This window comes from Pleurodeles waltl, chromosome 10 (genome assembly GCF_031143425.1).
Source record: "Pleurodeles waltl isolate 20211129_DDA chromosome 10, aPleWal1.hap1.20221129, whole genome shotgun sequence".
Classification (NCBI taxonomy): domain Eukaryota; kingdom Metazoa; phylum Chordata; class Amphibia; order Caudata; family Salamandridae; genus Pleurodeles; species Pleurodeles waltl.
In genome coordinates this window covers 15,776,561-15,789,513 of record NC_090449.1, presented here as the reverse complement: position 1 = coordinate 15,789,513, position 12,953 = coordinate 15,776,561, and the positions used below count along the sequence as shown (strand labels likewise).

At 51.2% G+C, this 12,953-nt stretch overlaps 1 long non-coding RNA gene across 1 annotated transcript in view; it reads right to left on the bottom strand.

The window, feature by feature from the left end:
* Positions 1-12,953, bottom strand: part of LOC138260916 (uncharacterized) — a 183,343-nt gene that overhangs the window by 125,818 nt on the left and 44,572 nt on the right. The window lies entirely within an intron of this gene.

Below are 12,953 nucleotides of genomic sequence, written 5' to 3'. Positions count from 1 at the left end.
TGTCCCAGCACCCACAACCCCTGTATCCTGCCCCTGCTGTCCCAGCACCCCACAACCCCTGTCTCCTGCCCCTGATGTCCCAGTACCCCACAACCCTCTGTATCCTCCCCCTGCAGTCCCGGCACCCCACAATCCCTGTATCCTCCTCTTGTTGTCCCAGCATCCCACAACCCCTGTATCCTGCCTCTGCTGTTCCAGCATCCCACAACCCCTGTATCCTCCCCTTGCTGTCCCAGCATCCCACAACCACTGTATCCTGCCTCTGCTGTCCCAGCATCCCACAAACCCCGGTATCCTGCCCCTGCTGTCCCAGCATCCCACAACCCCTGTATCCTGCCCCTGCTGTCCCAGCACCCCACAACCACTGTATCCTGCCCCTGCTGTCCCAGCATCCCACAAACCCCGGTATCCTGCCCCTGATGTTCCAGCACCCCACAACCCTTGTATCCTGCCCCTGATGTCCCAGAATCCCACAACCCTCTGTATCCTGCCCCTGCTGTCCCAGCATCCCACAACCCCTGTACCCTTACCCTGATGTCCCAGCACCCCACAACCCGTGTATCCTCCCAGTGCAGTCCCGGCACATCACAATCCCTGTATCCTCCTCTTGGTGGTCCAGCACCCCACAACCCCCTGTATTCTCCCCCTGCAGTCCCAGCACCCCACAACCCCTGTGTCCTGCCCCTGTGGCCAGCATCCGTCAACCCCTGTATCCTGCCCCTTCTGTCCCAGCACCCCATAACCCCTGTATCCTTCACCTGCTGTCCCGGCACCCCACAATCCCTGTATCCTACCCCAGCTGTCCCAGCATCCCACAACCCCTGTATCCTCCCACTGCTGTCCCAGCATCCCACAACCCCTGTATCCTGCCCCTGATGTCCCAGCAACCCAGAACCCTTGTATCCTGCTTCTGTGGCCAGCACCCCACAACCCCTGTATCCTGCCCTTGCTGTCCCAGCACCCACAGCCCCTGTATCCTGCCCCTGCTGTCCCAGCACCCCACAACCCCTGTCTCCTGCCCCTGATGTCCCAGTACCCCACAACCCTCTGTATCCTCCCCCTGCAGTCCCAGCACCCCACAATCCCTGTATCCTCCTCTTGTTGTCCCAGCATCCCACAGCCCCTGTATCCTGCCTCTGCTGTTCCAGCATCCCACAACCCCTGTATCCTCCCCTTGCTGTCCCAGCATCCCACAACCCATGTATCCTTCTGTCCCAGCATCCCACAACCCCTGTATCCTGCCCCTGCTGTCCCAGCACCCCACAACCCCTGTATCCTGCTCCTGATGTCCCAGCACCCCACAACCCCTGAATCCAGCCCCTCTGGCCAGAATCCCACAACCCCTGTATCCTGCCGCTGATGTCCCAGTACCACACAACCCCTGTATCCTCCCCTGCAGTCCCGGCACCCCACAATCCCAGTATCCTCCTCTTGGTGTTCCAGCATCCCACAACCCCTGTATCCTGCCCCTGCTGTCCCAGCATCCTACAACCTCTGTATCCTGCCCCTGCTGTCCCAGCATCTCACACCCCCTGTTATCTGCCCCTGCTATCCCAGCATTCCACAACCCATGTATCCTCCCCCTGTATTCCCAGCACCCAACAACCCCTGTATCCTGCCCTGTCTTTCCAGCATCCTACAATCCCTGTATCCTGCCCCGGTATCCCTGTGTCTCGCACCTTCTGTATCCTGCCCTGGCTGTCCCTGTGTCTCACACCTTCTGTATCCTGCAATGTCCTTGTATCTCACACCCTCTGTATCCTGCCCGGTCCTTGTATCTCACACCCTCTGTATCCTGCCCTGACTGTCCTTGTATCTCACACCCTCTGTATCCTGCCCGGTCCTTGTATCTCACACCCTCTGTATCCTGCCCTGACTGTCCTTGTATCTCACCCCCTCTGTATCCTGCCCTGACTGTCCTTGTATCTCACACACTCTGTATCCTGTTCTTTTTTTTAAAAGATGCACAGTATAAGACATAAATAAAATGCAGATAAATACATATAAATTAATTCATTCATACCAAACAAGCAATAGTCAATGATACGATCTTCAGACCCATCATCGAGAAGCAAGTGGTGAAGTAGTGCAAAGATTTGATCATACCATGTTTTCATCATAAAAAGCGGTTATGTACGTATATACTACCTAACCATTGTGCTAGTGGGTCCCAGATTAATTTACCCATCTTCCTGCAGCATTGACCCTTAAGCGCATAAGAACCCATCTCAAAATAAAACATTGAGCAGAGAGGAGCTAGCCCTTGATTAAAGGTCGGAGAAGTTGGTTAGCTACTGACATAGACAAAAACCTCTGAGGCTGGCCTGCACACCCGCTCCATCAATCCCCAATAATAAAAGTTGAGCGGTTATCACAATTTCCTGGTGCATAATCCTTGATGGAAACTTAGCAATGTCAATAAAAAACTCTTGCAGCATACCACAGCTAAAAAATATATGTATTAAATCAGCCGCCAAGCTATGACAGCGGGGGTATACCACCCCCTCAACCTGCCCCATTTGGATAGCCTAGCGGGGGCATAATATAGGTGACGTATTGTCTTATGGTGTTGAGCTGGTGGCCCAGCAGCAAGCAAACGCCACTGGGCCATCTCTAAAGAGGCCATAAACGAAGCTTCATCTGCCCACCTTCTCTGCGTGGTTGCCCAGGTCATCAGCCATTAGGTCCAACAGAAGGGGGTACAGCGAGCGCACCCACCAATTATCTGACTTATCCGAAACCTCCAAAACTGGATTTCTATCCCCAAGCGGGCCATATGAAGACGAAGACAGAAAGAAATCCCTAATATGCAAACATTTAAAAAAATCTTTGCCGTCAAGCAAGAAATCAGTTTTCAGCTCATCAAATGATTTCAAATAGCTAGCTTTGTACAAATCCCCTGTACGCCGGACACACCATTGTACTCACTTAGCACAACATTTATCCTTGCAAATGTCAGGGAGTATGGGCGTATTCCATATAGGCGTGTAGAAATTAAGCCGACCAATTCCAATTCTACCTTTAATACAAGACAAAACATTAAATGCAGACCGGGCAGTCTTAAACGTAACTTTTTTTTAAATAACTGGGCTCAACTATTCTCAGAAAGGCAGCGTTGGCACTATCACCCCATATCATGCTATAGATAGTTGGGCAGAGTTCACCACCACCTCGATTACCAACACCTTGAATAATTAATGGCTGAATATATTGTAAAACTGCTGCCCAATAGTAAAAATGAAAATTTGGGGCCGCCCATCCCCCTTTCTTTCTTGGAAGTACTAAATACTTATATGCCAGCCGCGTTTCAGAAAAGGACCCTATAAAACCATTTGCTAAGTTTTCCATGCGTTTGAGCCAGTCATTGCTGATTTCCAATGGGATTGTTCGGGAGAAGTACAAAACCCTAGGAAGGAAGAGCAGTTTGATAAGGTTACACCGCCCAATGATCGTAAGGTGTAAATTACTCATACATTGTAGTTCCTTTCTAGTTTTGGCTAAGACAGGGGCAAGATTGCTTTCAGCAATACGCTCCAGATTAGTCATTAATCTAACACCTAAATAGGTCACTTGCTCCACCGTCCTACTGTCTTAAAAAGAGACCCATTCATTACCCGTTATTTAACATTTAGCCTTGTTTAATAAATACCCCAACACCTCATCAAACTCCACCATTGACTTCTCTATTTCTTCTACAGCCGTCCCTGGATCAGGTGTAGTAATGGCTATATCGTCGGCATACGCCAGTATTTTAAACGTGCCTTCAGTCATTACCATATGGCAATCAAGTTGTTACCAAGAAAACTTCTAGTTAAAGGGTCTATATAAAGTGCAAAAAGCAAAGGTGAGCAGGGACACCCCTGTCTTGTGCCCTTTGTAATTAAAATAGGCTTAGAAGCCACCCCAGCCCGTTGAATTCGTGCCGTGGGCCTCTGATATAAGCCCTGGACAGCCCTAATAAAACCAGGATCTATAGTACATTTAAGAAATACTGCCCATAAATACGCCCAGTTCACCCGATCAAAGGCCTTTTCGGTATCTAGTAAAATTAACGACATAGGGGCTGCTGTAGCCTGAGATGCATCTAGCATGGCAATGACCCGCCTCACATGATCAGCAGTCCCTCGCCCGGGGATAAATCCATGCTGCCATGGAGAAACCAGCTTATTAATTACTCGACTCAATCTAGTCGCAAGAATTTTAGCATATAGCTTAGCGTTCTTCATTTATTAGTGAAATAGGGCTGTAAGAGCCTGGTAATAACGGATCTTTATCTTTTTTTAAAAATACGATAATATTAGCAGAAAGCCAGGAGGCTGGCGCCTGTGATCCATCCTGTACCGACTTAAACAATGCCAAAAGATCATCTTTCAATTCACACATTTTTTAAAAAAAATTTCCAGTGGAATCATGTCTGGCCCACAGGCCTTCCCACTAGGCAGAGAGTTGAAAGCTACAGAGATCTCCTCCAGCATAATAGGGGTAGCTGATTAGCGGCTCTCATCCACATGTAATCTTGGTCCTAAAGTTTTACTCAGATATTGCTAATCCTTTCTGCCAAATCATAGGGCTCTTGAGTTTCCTGCGGATATAATGCAAAATAATGATCTTTAAAAACCATTAATATTGCTAGATGCCCCCGAGCAATCTGTCCATCCTTGTCCTTAATTGAGGTAATAACACCTGAGTCGCCTTTTGTCTAGTTTTATACGCTAAAAGCTTACCCACCTTCTCACTAAGCTTATAACATTCTTGTCTACGAATCTGAGCTTTATTAATATCCCGATCTAGATACATCAGAGTAAGTCTGTCTTTAATTCCCGCTATTTGATCTTAAATATCTTGCATAGGGAGGTGTTTCCTAGCCTGCCCCGTAATCTGTAACTCCCAAAGGGCCAACTCAGTCTGGGCCGCGCTAATAGCTGAAGTGCCTGCCTTTAAAGCATCCCAGAGCACCCCGGGAGGGGTAGTCTCCCTACTGAAATTCAAAAACTCTGGTATCCACCTTTTCATCCATACAACATAGGCCGGATCCAACAATAATCCTCAATCAAATGAGCAGCGCATAAAATGTTGCTCCTTACTTAAAAAAGAAAGTTGTACCACCAAGGGGTTATGGTCAGACATGAATCTAGGGAACTTTTCAACAGAGAGCCCTTCACACATTGAGGCTGATAAGAAAAAATAGTGTAAGCGGACAGACTTCCTATGAGGGTAAGAAAAGAAGGTATACCCAGGATCAGGAGCCTTGCAGTACTGCCAAGCATCCACAAGTCCGTGGCTCTGCACCAGCGTCTGTAAAGCTTGAAAGACCTTCGGTTCTCTTCCCAAGTACTGTTCTTGGCTCGGCAAAGGGATACTGGCCTCAATATGTATATTCAGATCCCCGCAGATAATAAGTGGTAGAGTCCAGGCTACAAGCTCCATATTCAGGGAGTTGATAATATCTGATCATGGAGGTTAGATCCATAGATTGAACACAGGGAAAATCTAGATAACCCCATTATACACTCCAGGACCCCCCATCGACCCAGGCTATCCACATATTTCTTAGCAACCGCTAGCAAATTAAATCGTGCAATTACTGCAACGCCATTTGTTCTAGTTCTGTGCGTGGTATAAGCCAGTAGTTGATACCCAGGAAAACCCAGCAAATATTTTTGGGAGGGAATAACATGTGTTTTTTGCATGCAGATTATATCCGCTCTTGATGTTTTTAAGCCGTGTATTACAAGGTGCCTTATCGTGGGGTCATTTAGCCCACAAATATTTATCGTAGCTATATGTAAATTATTGCAGTATCCCATTTAAATCTCTATCATCAACTACCAAAATCATAACAAAACTAATCCCAAATATGCAATATTCCAACAATACTCTACTGTGCATCTTTCCCCCTTTAAACCTACCTGACCCAATCCACCCCCCCAGTCCCAACACCCAAAACCACCCAAACCACCTGCTCCCCAGCCCTCACCACCCCCAACCCTACCAAATGAGGCAGCCAGACTGGAGGTCTGTGAGATGGAAAATGCCGCCTCCCCTCAAGGACTCCAAAAACAAACTCCTTTATCCTAAGGTCCAGAATCAATACTACCACAGAGCTAAAAAATAAATAAAGAATAAGGCAAGTGATCAAGTAAGGAAATAAGTAACCAGAAATATGAATAACAATACCCAGCCACAGAATACACAGATCTAATAATCAAATAATCCAAAACACGCTAAGAATTTCCCCATCAAACTCAGTTAAATCAGGGATTGTAAGTAATCTCAAAGGAAAAAAAGCAATCTGTGCCTTTATATATCGTCTTAAGGCGAGCAGGATTCAATCAATAAGCCTCTGCCCCCTTCTCCTGAAGGGGGCTTACCATTTGTCTCAGACGCCAGCGTCTTTCCACGGTGGCATGGCAAAAATCTGGGCGAGTAAAGAAAGTTTAACCCTCACAATTCATTTTTGAGTCTGGGCGGGCTTTCTCAAAAATTGCTTGACACAGCAAATAGTTGTCAAAATAAACAATGATGGCCCTAGCTTGTGGTTGATTTGCCGCAACTTCTCCCACCGCTCGTTGCTTCTTCAGGTACAGTGGGAACAGATGGGCTCTTTGTATCTCTTTCTCCCAGTCCCAGCCGGTCACATCAGGGAATGCAGCACGGAATATCCTAACTATGAAAGCCCTTGGATCCTGCCTTCTGCTCCGTCTTGTATCCCCAGGATACACAGATTATTTCGGCGTTGCCGGTTTTCAAAATCCTCTATTTTCCACTGGATATCTATACGTTGAGTGTCGTGCACGGCAGACTGTTGTGCCCCCGTCCCCAATTCCGCTTCTAATACGGCCTGACTGTCCTTGTATTTCACATCCTCTGCATCCCTGATTCTTATGGTGCTTCTTACACTTTGTATCCTGTCTGGACTGTCACTGTATCTCACACCCTCTGTATCCTGCCTTGTCCTTGTATCTCAAACCCTCTGTATCCTGCCCTGACTGTGCATGTATCTAACACTCTCTGTATCCTGCCTTGACTGTGCATGTATCCCACACCCTCTGTATCCTGACCTGTCCTTGTATCTCACACACTCTGTATCCTGTCCTGACTGTCCTTGTATCTCACAACCTCTGTATCCTGTCCTGCCACTGTATCTCACACCCTCTGTATTCTGCCCTGTCCTTGTATCTCACACCCTCTGTATCCTGCCCTGACTGTGCATGTATCTCACACCCTCTGTATCCTGCTCTGTCCTTGTATCTCGCACCCTCTGTGTCCGGTCCTGATTGTCCCTGTATCTCACACCCTTTGTATCCTGCCCTGACTGTAACTGTATCTCACACCCTCTGTATCCTGCCTTGTCCATGTATCTCAAACCCTCTGTATCCTGCCCTGACTGTGCATGTATCTAACACCCTCTGTATCCTGCCCTGACAGCACATGTATCCCACACCCTCTGTATCCTGACCTGTCCTTGTATCTCACACACTCTGTATCCTGTCCTGACTGTCCTTGTATCTCACACCCTCTGTATCCTGTCCTGCCACTGTATCTCACACCCTCTGTATTCTGCCCTGTCCTTGTATCTCACACCCTCTGTATCCTGCCCTGACTGTGCATGTATCTCACACCCTCTGTATCCTGCTCTGTCCTTGTATCTCGCACCCTCTGTGTCCTGTCCTGATTGTCCCTGTATCCCACACCCTTTGTATCCTGCCCTGACTGTAACTGTATCTCACACCCTCTGTATCCTACCCTGACTGTAACTGTATCTCACACCCTCTGCATCCTGCCCTGACTGTCCTTGTATCTCACACCCTCTGTATCCTGCCCTGACTGTCCTGTATCTCACACCCTCTGCATCCTGCCTTGCTGCCCTTGTATCTCACACCCTCTGTATCCTGTCCAGACTGTACTTGTATCCCACACCCTCTGTATCCTGCCCTGCTGTGTGTGTATCTCACACCCTCTGCATCCTGCCCTGCTGTGTGTGTATCTCACACCCTCTGTATCCTGCCCTGTCCTTGTATCTCACACCCTCTGCATCCTGCCCTGGCTGTCCTTGTATCTCACACCCTCTGTATCCTGTCCTGACTGTAACTGTATCTCACTTCCTCTGTATCCTGCCCTGACTGTTACTGTATCTCACGTCCTCTGTATGGTGACCTGACTGTCACTGTATCTCACACCCTCTGTTCCTGCCATGTCCTTGTATCTCACAACCTATGTATCCTGTCCTGACTGTCACTGTACCTCACACCCTCTGTATCCTGCCCTGACTGTGCATGTATCTCACACCCTCTGTATCCTGCCTTGTCCTTATATCTCACACCCTCTGTATCCTGCCCTGACTGTCCTTGTATCTCAGTCCTCCTGTATCCTGCCCTGACTGTGCATGTATCTCACACCCTCTGTATCCTGACCTGTCCTTGTATCTCACACCCTCTGTGTCCTGTCCTGATTGTCCCTGTATCTCACACCCTTTGTATCTTCCCCTCAATGTGCATGTCTCTCACACCCTCTGTATCCTGCCCTGTCCTTGTATCTCACACCCTCTGTATCCTGCCCTGACTGTGCATGTATCTCACACCCTCTGTATCCTGCCCTGTTCTTGTATCACCCTCTGTATCCTGCCCTGTCCTTGTATCTCACACCCTCTGTATCCTGTCCAGACTGTCCTTGTATCTCACACCCACTGTATCCTGCCCTGCTGTGTGTGTATCTCACACCCTCTGCATCCTGTCCTGACTGTGCATGTATCTCACACCCTCTGCATCCTGCCCTGTCCTTGTACCTCACACCCTCTGTATCCTGCACTGACTGTGCATGTCTCTCACACCCTCTGTATCCTGCCCTGTCCTTGTATCTCACACCCTCTGTATCCTGCCCTGACTGTGCTTGTATCTCACACCCTCTGTATCCTGCCCTGTCCTTGTATCTCCCTCTGTATCCTGCCCTGTCCTTGTATCTCACACCCTCTGTATCCTGTCCAGACTGTCCTTGTATCTCACACCCACTGTATCCTGCCCTGCTGTGTGTGTATCTCACACCCTCTGCATCCTGTCCTGACTGTGCATGTATCTCACACCCTCTGCATCCTGTCCTGACTGTGCATGTATCCCACACCCTCTGTATCCTGACCTGACGGTGCATGTATCCCACACCCTCTGTATCCTGACCTGTCCTTGTATCTCACACCCTCTGTATCCTGTCCAGACTCTCCTTGTATCTCACACCCTCTGCATCCTGTCCTGACTGTGCATGCATCTCACACCCTCTGCATCCTGCCCTGTCCTTGTACCTCACACCCTCTGTATCCTGCCCTGAGTGAGCATGCATCTCACACCCTCTGTATCCTGCCCTGTCCTTGTATCTCACACCCTCTGTATCCTGTCCAGACTGTCCTTGTATCTCACACCCTCTGCATCCTGTCCTGACTGTGCATGTATCCCACACCCTCTGTATCCTGACCTGTCCTTGTATCTCACACCCTCTGTATCCTGTCCAGACTGTCCTTGTATCTCACACCCTCTGCATCCTGCCCTGACTGTGCATGCATCTCACACCCTCTGCATCCTGCCCTGTCCTTGTACCTCACACCCTCTGTATCCTGCCGTGAGTGAGCATGCATCTCACACCCTCTGTATCCTGCCCTGTCCTTGTATCTCACACCCTCTGCATCCTGCCCGGGGTCTCTGGCGCAGGCACATTAACTCCTAGGGACATGCTGCAGTGACACAAACATGTGCTCCATATATTAATGTGTGGAGACTCCGCAGTCCTAAAGATGCTACTGGTAAATCCCTTTTTGAAAAGCAAACAATGGTAAATTTACCCAAAAGTGAAAGTTTACCTTCATGAATCAGGGCCCAGTTCTACAGCAGCCCAGCAGTGGATGGGGTGTGTATCTGGGCTCAAAGCCTGTGCTCTGCAAGTTACACACAAATCACAGCAGCAGGAGCACTATCCCACCGAACTACATAACTGGGCCTCAAACCTGTGCATTTGGTTGCAGATCTCTGTGTTACTGGGATTCCAGCCTCTATCCTGGATGGTTCACACATCTCTGGAGCAGGCACATTGATCGGCTGAGCTATATTACAGGGATTTCAGCTCCCGTCCTAGGCGGTTCACACCTCTGTGCAGCAGGCACATGGACCCACCGAGCTATCCTCCCGGGATCCCCTCCTCGTCCTGGACGGTACACATCTCTGTGCAGCAGGCACATGGACCCATCTGCAGCAGGCACATGGACCCACTGAGCTATATTACAGGGATTCCAGCTGCGGTCCTGGACGGTACCCACATCTCTGCAGCAGGCACATGGACCCACCGAGCTCTCCTCCCGGGATCCCCTCCCCTGGCCTGGACGGTACACACATATCTGCAGCAGGCACATGGACCCACTGAGCTATATTACAGGGATCCCAGCCCCTGTTCTGGACGGTTCACACCTCTGTGCAGCAGGCACATGGACCCACCGAGTTACCCTCCGGGGATCCCCTCCCCTGTCCTAGACGGTACACATATCTCTTCAGCAGGCACATGGACCCATCTGCAGCAGGCACATGGACCCACCGAGCTCTCCTCCCGGGATCCCCTCCCCTGGCCTGGACGGTACACACATCTCTGCAGCAGGCACATGGACCCACTGAGCTATATTACAGGGATTCCAGCCCCTGTTCTGTACGGTACACACATCTCTGCAGCAGGCACATGGACCCATCTGCAGCAGGCACATGGACCCACTGAGCTATATTACAGGGATCCCAGCCCCTGTTCTGGACGGTTCACACCTCTGTGCAGCAGGCACATGGACCCACCGAGCTATCCTCCCGGGATCCCCTCCTCGTCCTGGACGGTACACATCTCTGTGCAGCAGGCACATGGACCCATCTGCAGCAGGCACATGGACCCACTGAGCTATATTACAGGGATTCCAGCTGCGGTCCTGGACGGTACCCACATCTCTGCAGCAGGCACATGGACCCACCGAGCTCTCCTCCCGGGATCCCCTCCCCTGGCCTGGACGGTACACACATATCTGCAGCAGGCACATGGACCCACTGAGCTATATTACAGGGATCCCAGCCCCTGTTCTGGACGGTTCACACCTCTGTGCAGCAGGCACATGGACCCACCGAGTTACCCTCCGGGGATCCCCTCCCCTGTCCTAGACGGTACACATATCTCTTCAGCAGGCACATGGACCCATCTGCAGCAGGCACATGGACCCACCGAGCTCTCCTCCCGGGATCCCCTCCCCTGGCCTGGACGGTACACACATCTCTGCAGCAGGCACATGGACCCACTGAGCTATATTACAGGGATTCCAGCCCCTGTTCTGTACGGTACACACATCTCTGCAGCAGGCACATGGACCCATCTGCAGCAGGCACATGGACCCACTGAGCTATATTACAGGGATCCCAGCCCCTGTTCTGGACGGTTCACACCTCTGTGCAGCAGGCACATGGACCCACCGAGCTATCCTCCCGGGATCCCCTCCTCGTCCTGGACGGTACACATCTCTGTGCAGCAGGCACATGGACCCATCTGCAGCAGGCACATGGACCCACTGAGCTATATTACAGGGATTCCAGCTGCGGTCCTGGACGGTACCCACATCTCTGCAGCAGGCACATGGACCCACCGAGCTCTCCTCCCGGGATCCCCTCCCCTGGCCTGGACGGTACACACATATCTGCAGCAGGCACATGGACCCACTGAGCTATATTACAGGGATCCCAGCCCCTGTTCTGGACGGTTCACACCTCTGTGCAGCAGGCACATGGACCCACCGAGTTACCCTCCGGGGATCCCCTCCCCTGTCCTAGACGGTACACATATCTCTTCAGCAGGCACATGGACCCATCTGCAGCAGGCACATGGACCCACTGAGCTATATTACAGGGATCCCAGCCCCTGTTCTGGACGGTTCACACCTCTGTGCAGCAGGCACATGGACCCACCGAGCTATCCTCCCGGGATCCCCTCCTCGTCCTGGACGGTACACATCTCTGTGCAGCAGGCACATGGACCCATCTGCAGCAGGCACATGGACCCACTGAGCTATATTACAGGGATTCCAGCTGCGGTCCTGGACGGTACCCACATCTCTGCAGCAGGCACATGGACCCACCGAGCTCTCCTCCCGGGATCCCCTCCCCTGGCCTGGACGGTACACACATATCTGCAGCAGGCACATGGACCCACTGAGCTATATTACAGGGATCCCAGCCCCTGTTCTGGACGGTTCACACCTCTGTGCAGCAGGCACATGGACCCACCGAGTTACCCTCCGGGGATCCCCTCCCCTGTCCTAGACGGTACACATATCTCTTCAGCAGGCACATGGACCCATCTGCAGCAGGCACATGGACCCACCGAGCTCTCCTCCCGGGATCCCCTCCCCTGGCCTGGACGGTACACACATCTCTGCAGCAGGCACATGGACCCACTGAGCTATATTACAGGGATTCCAGCCCCTGTTCTGTACGGTACACACATCTCTGCAGCAGGCACATGGACCCATCTGCAGCAGGCACATGGACCCACTGAGCTATATTACAGGGATCCCAGCCCCTGTTCTGGACGGTTCACACCTCTGTGCAGCAGGCACATGGACCCACCGAGCTATCCTCCCGGGATCCCCTCCTCGTCCTGGACGGTACACATCTCTGTGCAGCAGGCACATGGACCCATCTGCAGCAGGCACATGGACCCACTGAGCTATATTACAGGGATTCCAGCTGCGGTCCTGGACGGTACCCACATCTCTGCAGCAGGCACATGGACCCACCGAGCTCTCCTCCCGGGATCCCCTCCCCTGGCCTGGACGGTACACACATATCTGCAGCAGGCACATGGACCCACTGAGCTATATTACAGGGATCCCAGCCCCTGTTCTGGACGGTTCACACCTCTGTGCAGCAGGCACATGGACCCACCGAGTTACCCTC